Below are 12,713 nucleotides of genomic sequence, written 5' to 3'. Positions count from 1 at the left end.
CAACCACAGCACCTGTGCAGAAAAAGTCAGGTTTCATTCTGGAATTTGCTCCCTTTTGAGGTTCGGAAATGCGATCAAAGCATTCCACTAACATAAAAAGAAAGTGATAGTGCAGAAATCATCTCATGCCAAAATATTCCTTCCTTCCCTAGAGGCTCTTCTGCTCTTGGTTGGAGCTCACTATGGGAGTGAGACCCTTTACAGTGAGGGTGGTGAGGCACAGGAACAGGTTGCCCAAGGAGGTTGTGGATGCCAGGATTCTACAAGGGCTTGTTTTGACAGGATGAGGGGCAATGGCTTTGAGCTGAAAGAGGGGAGATTCAGGCTGGAGATTAGGAAGAAATTCTTTCCAGTGAGGGTGGAAAGAGGGTGCAACAGGTTGCCCAGGGAGATTGTGGATGTCCCCTCCCTGGGGGTGCTCAAGGCCAGGTTGGATGAGGTCTTGGAAAAGGTTGCCCAGGGATAACATGGATGCCCTCTCCCTGGAGATGTTTAAGACCAGGATGGATGAAGCCTTGAGCAACCTGGGCTGGTAGGAGATGTCCCTGCCCATGGCAGGAGTTTGGAACTGGATGATCTTCAAGGTCCCTTCCAACCCAACCCATTCTATGATTCTATGGTGTTATGATTCTATAGCTCTGTGATGTTATGAGTCTATGATTTTACAATTCTTTGATTCTATGATTTGCTTCAGGTACCCCTTTAAAGACAGAGGAAAGGTAGAGAATGAATGATGCTTCTCCATTTCAAAGGACTTGGTGTGACTGGAATATTTTCACCGCAGCTGTAGAGAGAGTTCACATCTGGAGTCCCAGAGAGAACGATGAGAAGTGTTTGAAATTAGTTTTGTGCAATGATTTAAATCCCCTAAGCTTTGCTTCTCAGGTTCACTAAGATGTCAGCACTAATCCAGGCAGAAGCCCTGAGCTCTAGCAGGATAGATAACCAAGAAAAGTGAAAATGAGATTTCTCCCCACCTCCCTGCTTTGGAAACAATCCAAACTGGAGAGCTGTGACACATCCACAGGGCTGAGTCACTGCTCCAGGTGGTTTGGTGCCAAGTTAACCACTACACTGCTCTTCTGCTGGTCATGACAAAGGTACCACCTGTGTGGTGGAAGCAAGAAGTATTTTCCTCTGCTTTTTGTTGTTAGGGTTTTGTAAACAGCAGCAATTGTCATGAATATGTTCCATTTATGAAGTCATTCCCTAGTCTTAATGAGGAGTTATGAAAAGGAAGTGTAGCTTAGCCTGCTTTGATTTCTGATGTAATGTGAATTCAAGGCATTGTTTTTAGAGGGACAGATTTGTCTAACAACTCTTTCCCCACAGTTTGCAGCTCTGGAGAAGTGTGTTCCATGTCTGGAATTCTTTCTTTTTTCCCTGTGTCTTGCAGCAGTGTCTAACAGTCACCATCCTCAGCTCTTTCAGAAGGAGGCTTTGCCATATTTTCTCCTTTACTCCTAGACTGAGTGAATAATTCTTTCAGGAAGCATAAGGAAAACAAGGGAGAGAGAAAAAAGGTAAAGCAGATCATTTTGTTACCCACTTAATTTTAGTCTTATTTCAATTTTCTTGAGTTATTCCTTAAATATTGTGTTGCTCTCAATCTCCCAAGCTAAGCATCTGGGAGAATTGAAGCAAATAATTTAAATTTTATTATTTTTTTAGGTACTTCTTACTTTTTTCTTTTAAATAAACAGTGTTTCAACATCATTCTGTTACCTTATGTTCTTTAATTGTTCCAGAAATTACCAAAGAGCATTTACAATATTTTTGATGCTCCATTAGTTGTTGTCTATCTAACACATATATGCTTCTCTTTTCTTTAGACTAATTATCTAACCTCTTTTCAAGTCTTTTAATAGGAAAATAGATTCATAGAATCATACAATGGGTTGGGTTGGAAGGGACCTTGAAGATCATCTCATTGCAATCACCCTGCCATAGGCAGGGACACCTCCCACCAGCCCAGGTTGCTCAAGGCCTCATCCAACCTGGCCTTGAACACCTCAAGGGAGGTGGCATCCACAACCTCCCTGGACAACCTGTTCCAGTTTATCATAGCTTACTCCAGGGAAAAGAGGCTGAAAGAATAGAATCAGAGAATGGTTTGGGTTGGAAAAGACCTCTAGGATCATGAAGTCCAACCTTCAACCCAACACAAACCATGTCCCCAGGTGCCATGGCCACAGGTTTCTTGAACACCTCCAGGGATGGGGACTCCACCACCTCCCTGGGCAGCCTCTTCCAATCCCTGACCACTCTTGCAGCAAAGACATTTTTCCTCGTCTCCAACCTAACCTTCCTCTGGCACAGCTTGAGGCCATTTCCTCTTCTTCTGTCACCTGATACTAGGGAGAAGAGACCAATCCCCAGCTCACTGCAAGCTCCTTTCAGGCAGGAGAAGGCATGTTCTGATGGACAGGAACCAAGTTTGTGCAGACAGCACACCTCAGCCTGGTCCTTCCAATGATGCATTTAAATCTGACAGGAGACAGCTGCTCAGAACTGCCATCAACAAGTTCTGCTACTCCTCATGGCAGCCTTTCCCCAGGAGCTTTGGCTTTCAGTGCTCCAGCAGCCCTTTATCCTCCTGTGTTAAGCTGAGCCCTGGCTGTCCTCCCTTCCCTGTCCATCCCTTTGTCTATACAGGAGTAGGAGGAGTGTATCCTTGCCAACTTCTTTCCTCTTGGCCCTGGAGTTGGTTGCTCTTCCCTTGGCAGCTCAGGATCCTGCAGCTCTCCAGTTGTATGCTGCACCTAGTGACAAACAGACAGCTTTGAGCTGCCTGTTTCGCCTTCTCTAACACATTTCCCTTCTTGACACATTCATTTGCTTTGTAAAATGAAACATTCAATCCAGCAATAAAAGGCAGAAATCACAATGTGGGAAACAGTCATTCTCTCTGGTGTTTTAAAATAAAACTTTCTCAATGCAAAGAAGCTTCATGAATTCATAGAGTGGTTTGGGTTGGAAGGGATCTAGAGGATCGTCCGGTGCCAACTCCACTGCCATGGGCAGGGACACCTTACACTAGCCCGGATTGCTCAAGACCTCATCCAGTCTGGCCCTGAACACCTCCAGGGAGGGGTCATCCACAACCTCCCTTGGCAACCTGTTCCAATCTCTCACCAAGTCCAACCCAGAACCCTACTCTACAAGGATCACCCCTAAACCATATCCCCAAGCACCACATCCAAACCACTTTTAAACACATCCAGGGTTGGTGACTCCACCACCTCCCTGGGCAGCACATTCCAATCCCTGACCACTCTTTCCCTGAAAAATTCTTCCTACTGTCCAGTCTGAACCTACCCAGTCACAGCCTGAGGCCATTCCCTCTTGTTCTATCACTAATTACCTGGGAGAAGAGACCAGCAGCAGCCTCTCCACAACCTCCTTTCAGGTAGCTGTAGACAGCAATGAGGTCTCCCTTCAGCCTCCTCTTCTCCAAACTAACTATCCCCAGCTCCTGCAGTCTCTCTTCATCAGATTTATTCTCCAGGCCCTTCACAGCTTCCTTGCCCTCCTCTGCCCTGGCTCCAGCACCTCCACATCTCTCTAGGATTGAGGTGCCCAAAACTGGACACAACACTCAAGGTGTGGCCTCCCCAGAGCTGAGTCCCAGGGGACAATCCCCTCCCTGCTCCTTCTGGACACAGCATTGCTGATCCCAGCCAGGATGCCTTTGGCTTTCGTGCCTACCTGGGCACACTGCTGGCTCCTATTCAGTTGCTTGTCCATTAGCACCCCCAGGTCCCTTTCTGCCAGGCAGCTTTCCAGCCACACTGCTCCAAGCCTGCAGTGTTGCTTGGGGTTGTTGAAGGAACCTAGATGTTATCTCTTATTCTAGTCTCCATTCTCTATCTGCTATTCTAGTCTCTATTTTCTATCTCTTATTCTAGTCTCTATTCTCTATCTGCTATTCTATTCTCTATCTCTTATTCTAGTCTCTATTCTCTATCTCTTATTCTAGTCTCTATTCTCTATCTGCTATTCTATTCTCTATCTCTTATTCTAGTCTCTATTCTCTATCTGCTATTCTATTCTCTATCTCTTATTCTAGTCTTTATTCTCTATCTCTTATTCTAGTCTCTATTCTCTATCTGCTATTCTATTCTCTATCTCTTATTCTAGTCTCTATTCTCTATGTGCTATTCTATTCTCTATCTCTTATTCTAGTCTCTATTCTCTATCTCTTATTCTGGTCTCTATTCTCTATCTGCTATTCTATTCTCTATCTCTTATTCTAGTCTCTATTCTCTATCTGCTATTCTATTCTCTATCTCTTATTCTAGTCTCTATTCTCTATCTGCTATTCTATTCTCTATCTCTTATTCTAGTCTTTATTCTCTATCTCTTATTCTAGTCTCTATTCTCTATCTGCTATTCTATTCTCTATCTCTTATTCTAGTCTCTATTCTCTATGTGCTATTCTATTCTCTCTCTCTTATTCTGGTCTCTCTTCTTTATCTCTTATTCTACTCTCTATTCTCTGCTATTCTATTTTCTATTCTCTATCTCCTATTCTAGTCCCTATTTTCTATCTATCTGATGTTCTATTCTCTATCTCTTATTCTGCTCTCTATTCTCTATCCGCTATTCTAGTCTCTATATCTTATTCTAGTCTCTATTCTCTATCTCTTATTCTGGTCTCTATTCTCTATCTGCTATTCTATTCTCTATGTGCTATTCTATTCTCTATCTCTTATTCTGGTCTCTCTCTTCTCTATCTCTTATTCTACTCTCTATTCTCTATCTGCTATTCTATTTTCTATTCTCTATCTCCTATTCTAGTCCCTATTTTCTATCTGATGTTCTATTCTCTATCTCTTATTCTGCTCTCTATTCTCTATCTGCTATTCTATTCTCTATCTATTATTCTAGTCTCTATTCTCTATCTCTTATTCTAGTCTCTATTCTCTATCTGCTATTCTATTTTCTATTCTCTATCTCTTATTCTAGTCTCTATTCTCTATCTCCTATTCTAGTCTCTCTTCTCTATCTCTTATTCTAGTCCCTATTCTCTATCTGCTATTCTATTTTCTATTCTCTATCTCTTATTCTAGTCTCTATTCTCTATCTCCTATTCTAGTCTCTCTTCTCTATCTCTTATTCTAGTCTCTATTCTCTATCTGCTATTCTATTTTCTATTCTGTCTCTTATTCTAGTCTCTATCCTCTATTATTCTCTCTCTTACCCTCTCCTCTCTTCTCCTCACTGCATCTGTCTCCACGTGTTTACCTCTAATTGAGATTTCTCTGGGTGCCACGAGAAGAAACGAGGTCTTGGGCCCAGTCATTCCAACAATTCCATTTTTACTCAGTGGAAATATCCTTGATTTATGCCCACAGGCACATGATGAAGAATCTGACCTTCTGTTTAGACTTTTTGTTATGCTGTATGTACCATAACAATCTGATGAACTCGTGCCAGTTCGATGGCGGCGCTGACATTAACGAATGGGCCTGGAACACAGCAAAGATTCCTCAGCAAGATAAGATACTATAAATTTAGCTACTAGAGCACTGCAAGGAAGCATGCTGAGGTTGGAGTTTTAAACAGAATAGCTGCCTTAAGCCAATCCACGTTGAATGCACAAAGGAAGAATTCATGGTAATTAGGAAGAGACAAATGGCAGCATTCACTTCTGGAATTCTGGGCCCATGGAAGCATCCAGTAACCACTTTAGGTCTTTAGGTTTCTTACTTGACAGAAAAGGAATTATATACAAGAGGAACTTGCATGCTGGAAGGAGGCTCCACTCTGTCTCCAGATGTACAGAACATCTACAAGATGAGTGGAAAGAGGTTTATAATAATTACACAGGGAGCTGGAAACAGCCTTGTTGCCTAATATGTTCTGTTTTCAGTCTGCATTTTTCTGCTATCTGTGTTAAAGGTTCTAATACCTCCTCTAAGGCTGCTACAAATCAACAATTCAGGCTAAAAGAAAAAAAAAAATAAACCTCTTTGCTTTTGTCTTATGAAATTCTTTTGGAGTTTTTCTAAATGAGAAAATACTAAAAAAAAAAAAAAAAAGACATTTTCTTTTTTTGGGACTTGGATTCTTTTGGAAAGCTTTAGCAATCTGAACATAAATAACCTGAGAGTCAATCTGTTCCTTCTCTGCAGAGGAACATGCACAATGGTGAATGTCCTGAAGCTTTTGGAACCATCATAGTGGAAGTGGAAGTCAGAGAAGGAGAGAATCATAGAATCACAGAGGCAAAGAATAATAGAATCATAGAATCATGGAATCATAGAATCATGGCATCATAGAATCAAAGAATAATAGAATTATAGAATCATGAAATCATTGAATCACGGAATCATAGAACAATAGAATCATAGAATCATGGAATCATAGAATGGTTTGTGTTGGAAGGAACCTTAATGATCATCCAGTTCCAACCCTCCTGCCAATTCCAACCTCCCACCAGCCCAGGTTGCTCAAGGGCTCATCCAACCCAGCCTTGAACACCTCCAGGGAGGGAGTATCCATGACCTCCCTGAGCAACCTGTTCCAGGGTCTCACAACCCTCACTGTCAAGAGTTTCTTCCTAATCTCCAGTCTCACTCTCTCCTCTTCCAGCTCAAAGCCATTGCCCCTCATAATATTACTACAAACCTTTGTAAAAAGTCCCTCCCCATCTTTCTTCTAGATGCCCTTCAGGTACTGAAAGGGTGCTCTAAGGTCTCCCCAGAGCCTTCTCCAGGCTGAATCGGACCAAACTCTCCCAGCCTGTCTCCCTATGAGAGTTGCTCCAGCCCTCTGATCATCTTGTGGCTTCCTCTGGACCTGCTCCAACAGTTCCAGGTCCTTCTTGTGTTGGAGGCACCAGAAGTGGATGCAATACTCCAGATGGGGCATCAGCAGAGCAGAGTAGAGGGGGAGAATCACCTCCCTCATCCTGCCGGTCACAAACAGGTATATTGTCTCTGTTCTCCAGACTCAGCAAAGCATAAACTTCTAATGATGGGAAAGAAAAGGGAACAGGCTGGACTTGGCTTTCAGGAATAGTGGTGGTGGCTCATTTTCTGCTGTGGAAGAGGAGCTGGCCTTAGCTGCTAGCTATTCAAATAAGCCTGGCAACTCCAGCTCCAGTCTGCTTGTATGCTGAAGAACTGAGTTCAGAGATTGCAGGCTTTTTTTTTTCCCAAGGACATGTCACTTAATTTACAATTCAGAAAAATTCTCCACCCTCTCCCTCTTTAAGCAAAAAAAAAAAAAAAAAGAAAAAAAAAGAAGGAAGTTTTCTACAGAAAGTGTGGAAAATGTTTTGTGAATGGTTCTGAATTTAATCCATGCTTCATATGCTCTCTGTTGAAGCCACACTGACAGAGTCACAGAACAGTAGAGGTTGGAAGGGACCTCAAGAGATCATCAGGTCCAATCCCCCTGCCAAAGCAGCATCACCCAGGGGAGTCTGCACAGGAATGCATCCAGGTGGGTTTGGAAAGTCTCCAGAGAAGGAGACTCCACAACCCCTCTGGGCAGCCTGCTCCAGGGCTCTGTCACCCTCACTGGAAAGAAGTTTCTCCTCATGTTGAGCTGAAATCTTCTTTGTCCAACTTGTACCTGTTGGTCCTTATCTTATTATTGCACACCACCCAAAAGAGCCTGGCCCCCTCCCCTTGACACCCACCCCTCAGCTATTGATAGACATTGATCAGATCCCCTCTCAGCCTTCTCTTCTCCAGACTAAACAGCCCCAGGGCTCTCAGTCTCTCTTCACAGGGGAGATGCTCAAATCCCCTAAGCATCCTCATGGCTCTCCCTTGGACTCTCTCCAGCAGGTCTCTGTCTGTCTTGAACTGGGGAGCCCAAAACTGGACACAGGATTGCAGGGGTGGACTCAGCAGGGCAGAGCAGAGGGGGAGAAGAACCTCCCTAGCCCTGCTGGCCACGCTTCTCTTGCTGCATCCCAGGATCCCACTGGCTCAATCCCATGGCTTTGATGTATTTGTTGTCCTGAATGTCCAGTGATATCTCCATCTACTTTTTCTCCTTTCATTTAATGCTTGGGACAGATGCCTAAAGAGACAAAATGGCATCAAACCACAGAATGAGAGAATTGCTTGGGTTGGAAAAGCCTTCTAAGATCATAGAATCATAGAATAGAATCAGTCAGGGTTGGAAGGGACCACAAGGATCACTTAGTTCCAACCCCCCTGCCATGGGCAGGGACACCTCACAGTAGATCAGGCTGGCCAGAGCCTCATCCAGCCTGGCCTTAAACACCTCCAGGGATGGAGTCCAACCATCAACCCAGCACCACCATGACCATTAAACCATGTCCCCAAGTGCCATGGCCACAGGTACTGCCTGTTTCCATAGCAGAGGTGCTGCAGCCCTCTCATCCTCTTTGTGTCCCTCCTCTGGACCCACCCCAGCAGGACTCAGACCTCCTTGTGTTGGGGTTCCTTCTACAGAGAACAGGAGATGTTCTGAGTGCTCCTTGAGAGAGCAGAAATGATTAAGATGCTTCCCCCAGAACACAGTTTCTCTCCTCCTGTGTCTATTTGTAATATTTAATGCAGTCCCTAAGTGTGTAGCACTGACTACAAACAACAAAAAAGTGAAAGTATGTTAATTATCACACAGATTTATTAGCAGATTTAAACTGAGTGGAAACAGAGAGGAGAAAAAGAGTTGCCAGGAAGCAAAGCTAGACCTCAGCATTTAACACATTTTGAGGCAGCATTTCTACCACCTGGGGTGTCACAGAGCAGAATATGAGGGAATAATAGGAGAATATGCACCAAAAGGAGCAAAGGCCTTGAGCAATCTGCTCTAGGGGAAGGTGTCCCTGCAATGCTAGGGGGTTGGAACTGGATGATATTCAAGGTCACTTCCAACCCAAACTCTTCTATGAATCTCTGAATTCTCTTGTGTGCCAAAGAGCTTTAAACTGATGCACTTTGAGCCTTGCTGCCATACTGATATTCACATCTCCGGGTTTGAATCCTGTACTTTCATACAATGGGATGGGTTGGGTTGGAAGGGACCTTCAAGATCATCCAGTTCTAACCTCCCTGCCATGGGCAGGGACACCTCTCACCAGCCCAGGTTGCTCAAGGTGTCATCCAACCTGGCCTTGAACACCTCCTGGGAGAGGACATCCCCAACCTCCCTGGGCAACCTGTGCCAGTGTCTCCCCACTCTCACAGGAAGAAATTTCTTCCTAATCTCCAGTCTAAATCTCCCCTCTTCCAGTTTTGATCCATACCCCTCATCCAATCACTACAAGCCCTTGTCCAAAGTCCCTCCTCAGCTCTCCTGTAGAGCCTTCAGGTACTGGAAGGCTGCTCTAAGGTCTCCCTGGAGCCTTCTCCAGACTGAACATCCCCAACTCTTACAGCCTGTCCCCAGAATGGAGGTTCTCCAGCCCTCTAACCATCTTTATGACCTCCTTGTGGACCCCCCGTCCACCAGCCTGATGTTCCTCTTGTGCTGGGAATGCCAGAGCTGGAGGCAGTGCTGCAGGTGGGCTCTGAGCAGAGCAGAGGGGCAGAATCCCCTCCCTGTGCTGCTGCTCTCCTGCTCTGGATGCAGCTCAGCACACAGCTGCCTGCTGGGCTGCCAGGGACCATTGCTGGCTCCTGGGGAGTTTGTCACCAGCAGACACCCCCCAAGTCCTTCTCCTCAGCACTGCTCAAATCATTCTCAAATCAGCTTTAGGAAATTCCTCATTTAGTTCTCAGGGTCTCCATGCTGCTGACTTGTTTCTTCTGTCCAAGGGGCACCACCAGGGCTTCTGCCATCAGACTGCTGTGTCAGAGGCATGTGAGATACTTTGCTAAGCTAGGACTTGGCTGGACTTACTGGAGCTGTGGTGCTCCTTGTGCCTCCCCAGAGAAGCTCCTGCATGCAGAGCCTGGCTTTCTGCTGCAAACCTATACCTGTTGTCTCCAGAACTTGGACTTTAATTGCCTCTGATTTATGATATTTATGAGTCCGTTCCCTCTGGCAGAGGCTCAGACAGGGAAATCTGCATCTCCTCTTCTAGGATATATTACTTTAAAAACACGGTAATCTTTTTGTTGGGGTTTTTTGGTTGTTGTTGGGGTTTTTTGGTCTTTTCTTTTTTTCCCCTCCTGGAATTTTACAGAAGAGCAGCCAGAACCTCAGCCAGTATAGATTGGCCTCTTGTATTGACTGTGCTTGAGCTATGCTAATTTACATTACTGATTATTTAGCCTCTTTTTTAACTTTCAAGAATGCAGAGGGCTTTTTATTTTTTTTAGTTATTAATTTTTTTTTCAGGGACCAGAAAAACTCTGCTTGACCTTTAAAATTCCTTACACACGAGGGAGAGGAGAAATGCCTGTGTAATCCCTTAGGGCTTTCAGATTTAAACAAGTGCTTTAAAAATAGTTTAGCCCAATATTAAGCACTCTGGTGGGAGTAGTAACCATTTCCACTGTTGTTTTTTTTTTTCTTCCTTGCCTTTTTTGTTTTGTTTTCTGAGACCTTCTGCAGTTTCGTTTCAGCCAAGGTTAGGCCTGGAAGTGCTAAATTGATTTTGCACTGGGGACTGGAAGAAGTCTTAGGCTGAAGGTGGATTTAGACTGGAGATTAGGAAGAAATTCTTTCCAGTGAGGGTTTGAGACACTGGCACAGGTTGCCCAGGGAGGTTGTGGATGTCCCCTCCATGGAGGTGTTCAAGGCCAGGCTGGATGAGCCCTTGAGCAACCTGGGCTGGTGGGAGGTTGGAATTGGCAGGAGGGTTGGAATTGGATGATCCTGAAGGTCCCTTCCAACCCAAACCATTCTATGAAACTATGAGGAAGACCTTTTGGTGTTTGTCTTATCGCTAAATTGTCTTATTGTCTAAATAAAGCTGTAGAATGGCTTGAGCTGGAAGGGACCTTAAAGATCACCTAGTTCCAGCTGGGTGGTGGACACTTCCCACTAGCCCAGTCTAACAGTGAATCACCCAACAGTGATTTATTTGCATTCTTTCACTTTCTCTGCTTGAACATTCTGAAGAAAAGTTAAAAAGACAGTCTTAAAACCATCACCCCCAGGTTGCTCAAAGCCTCACCCAGTCTGGTCTTAAACACTTCCAGGGAGGGAGCATCCACAACCTCCCTGGGCAACCTGTGCCAGTGTCGACCTTCACTGGAAAGAATTTCTTCCTAATCTCCAGTCTAAATCTGCCCTCCTCAAGCTTCAATCCATTGCCTCTCATCCTATCACTCCCAGCCCTTGTCAAAAGTTCCTCCCCAGCTTTCCTGTAGCCCTCTTCAGATACCAGAAGGCTGCTCTAATATCTCCCTGGAGCCTTCTCTTCTCCAGGTTGAACAGAGCCAACTTGCTCAGCCTGTCCTCGTAGGATGTGCTCCAGACCTCTGATCATCTTTGTGGCTCTCCTGTGGATCCTCTCCAACAGCTCCAGGTCCCTCTTGTGCTAGGGGCTCCAGAGCTGGATGCAGGACTCATGTACACAGCCTCATATACAACTGTGCATGAAAACAATCACAACAGATTTCCCACAACCTGGGAAAAGATTCAAAGAGAAATTTTATCTAATCTTTGTGCCTGAAAACCTCCTCAGCCATGCTTCCTTCTCCTGGCTTTCATTCCATCAAGCCTGCCAGTGACACTGGTTTTATCACACAGCTGGCCTTTAGCAGTGGCAGTGACATGCAGCTGACAACTTTTATTGCCCATTAACACAAATTGAGTTGCCTGACTTGGAGATTTGGGGCTTATACTTCATTATCTTTTACAGCATTGAAATTGTCCTCCTGGTTTTCCAGATCAGCCCTGCTTGGCCAGGATCAGCTGTGCTCCAGATGAATTCTGCTTCTGCCTTGTTTCCACTGCACTGGCAGCTCTCTGTAGAGCAATTTGGACAGTCCATGATGAGCAGAATGGTAGCACACAGTAAGTTAAGGACTTCCAGGTGCCTGAAGCCAACAGGAGCAATAGTGTTATGGCTTCCTGCTGTGAAGTGCTTCTCCAGACATTGTCCTGTATGGATGGGGACTGAGCATATTTTCTTGTTCCCTGCTGCTTGCAGGGATGATCATGCACTTAGTATCCTGGAAACGTTTTGGTTGGAAAAGATCTTTAAGGTCCCTGAGTCCAGCCATCAACCCAACACCACCATGGCCATCAAACCATGTCCAAAGTGTCATGGCCACAGGTTTCTTGCACACCTCCAGGGATGGGGACTCCACCACCTCCCTGGGCAGTCTGTGCCAATCCCTGACCACTCTAGCAGCAAAGAAATGTTTTCCTACTCTCCAATATCAGGGCAGTAGTGCTGTTTTGAAACTCCATCTCAGTCATCCTCATGTAAGCCATGTTGACTTCCTCTCTAGAGCAGCTGTGGGGACATGTGTAATGGTTTCCACGTGGGTGAAATGGAATCAGAAGCTTTTCCCCTGGATTTTACAAATTCCAAACCACTGACTGGTCCTTGGAGCATCTATGAATCATGTGCGTGGTGGAGATGATCATTTCAAGGCATTAAACCACATCTGGTCTGAAGGGTTTAGAGGAGCAGCTGAGGGAACTGGGGGTGTTTAGTGTGGAGAAGAGGATGCTGAGGGAGACCTCATTGCTCTCTACAGCTCCCTGAGAGGAGCTTGCAGTGAGGTGGGGGTTGGTCTCTTCTCCCTAGTCTCAGGTGATAGAAGGAGAGGAAATGACCTGAAATTGTGCCAGGGGAGGGTTAGGTTGGAGAGGAGGGAAAA

The sequence above is a fragment of the Indicator indicator genome, chromosome 14 (assembly GCF_027791375.1).
Source record: "Indicator indicator isolate 239-I01 chromosome 14, UM_Iind_1.1, whole genome shotgun sequence".
NCBI lineage: Eukaryota > Metazoa > Chordata > Aves > Piciformes > Indicatoridae > Indicator > Indicator indicator.
Note: the sequence above shows the minus strand (reverse complement) of the source record.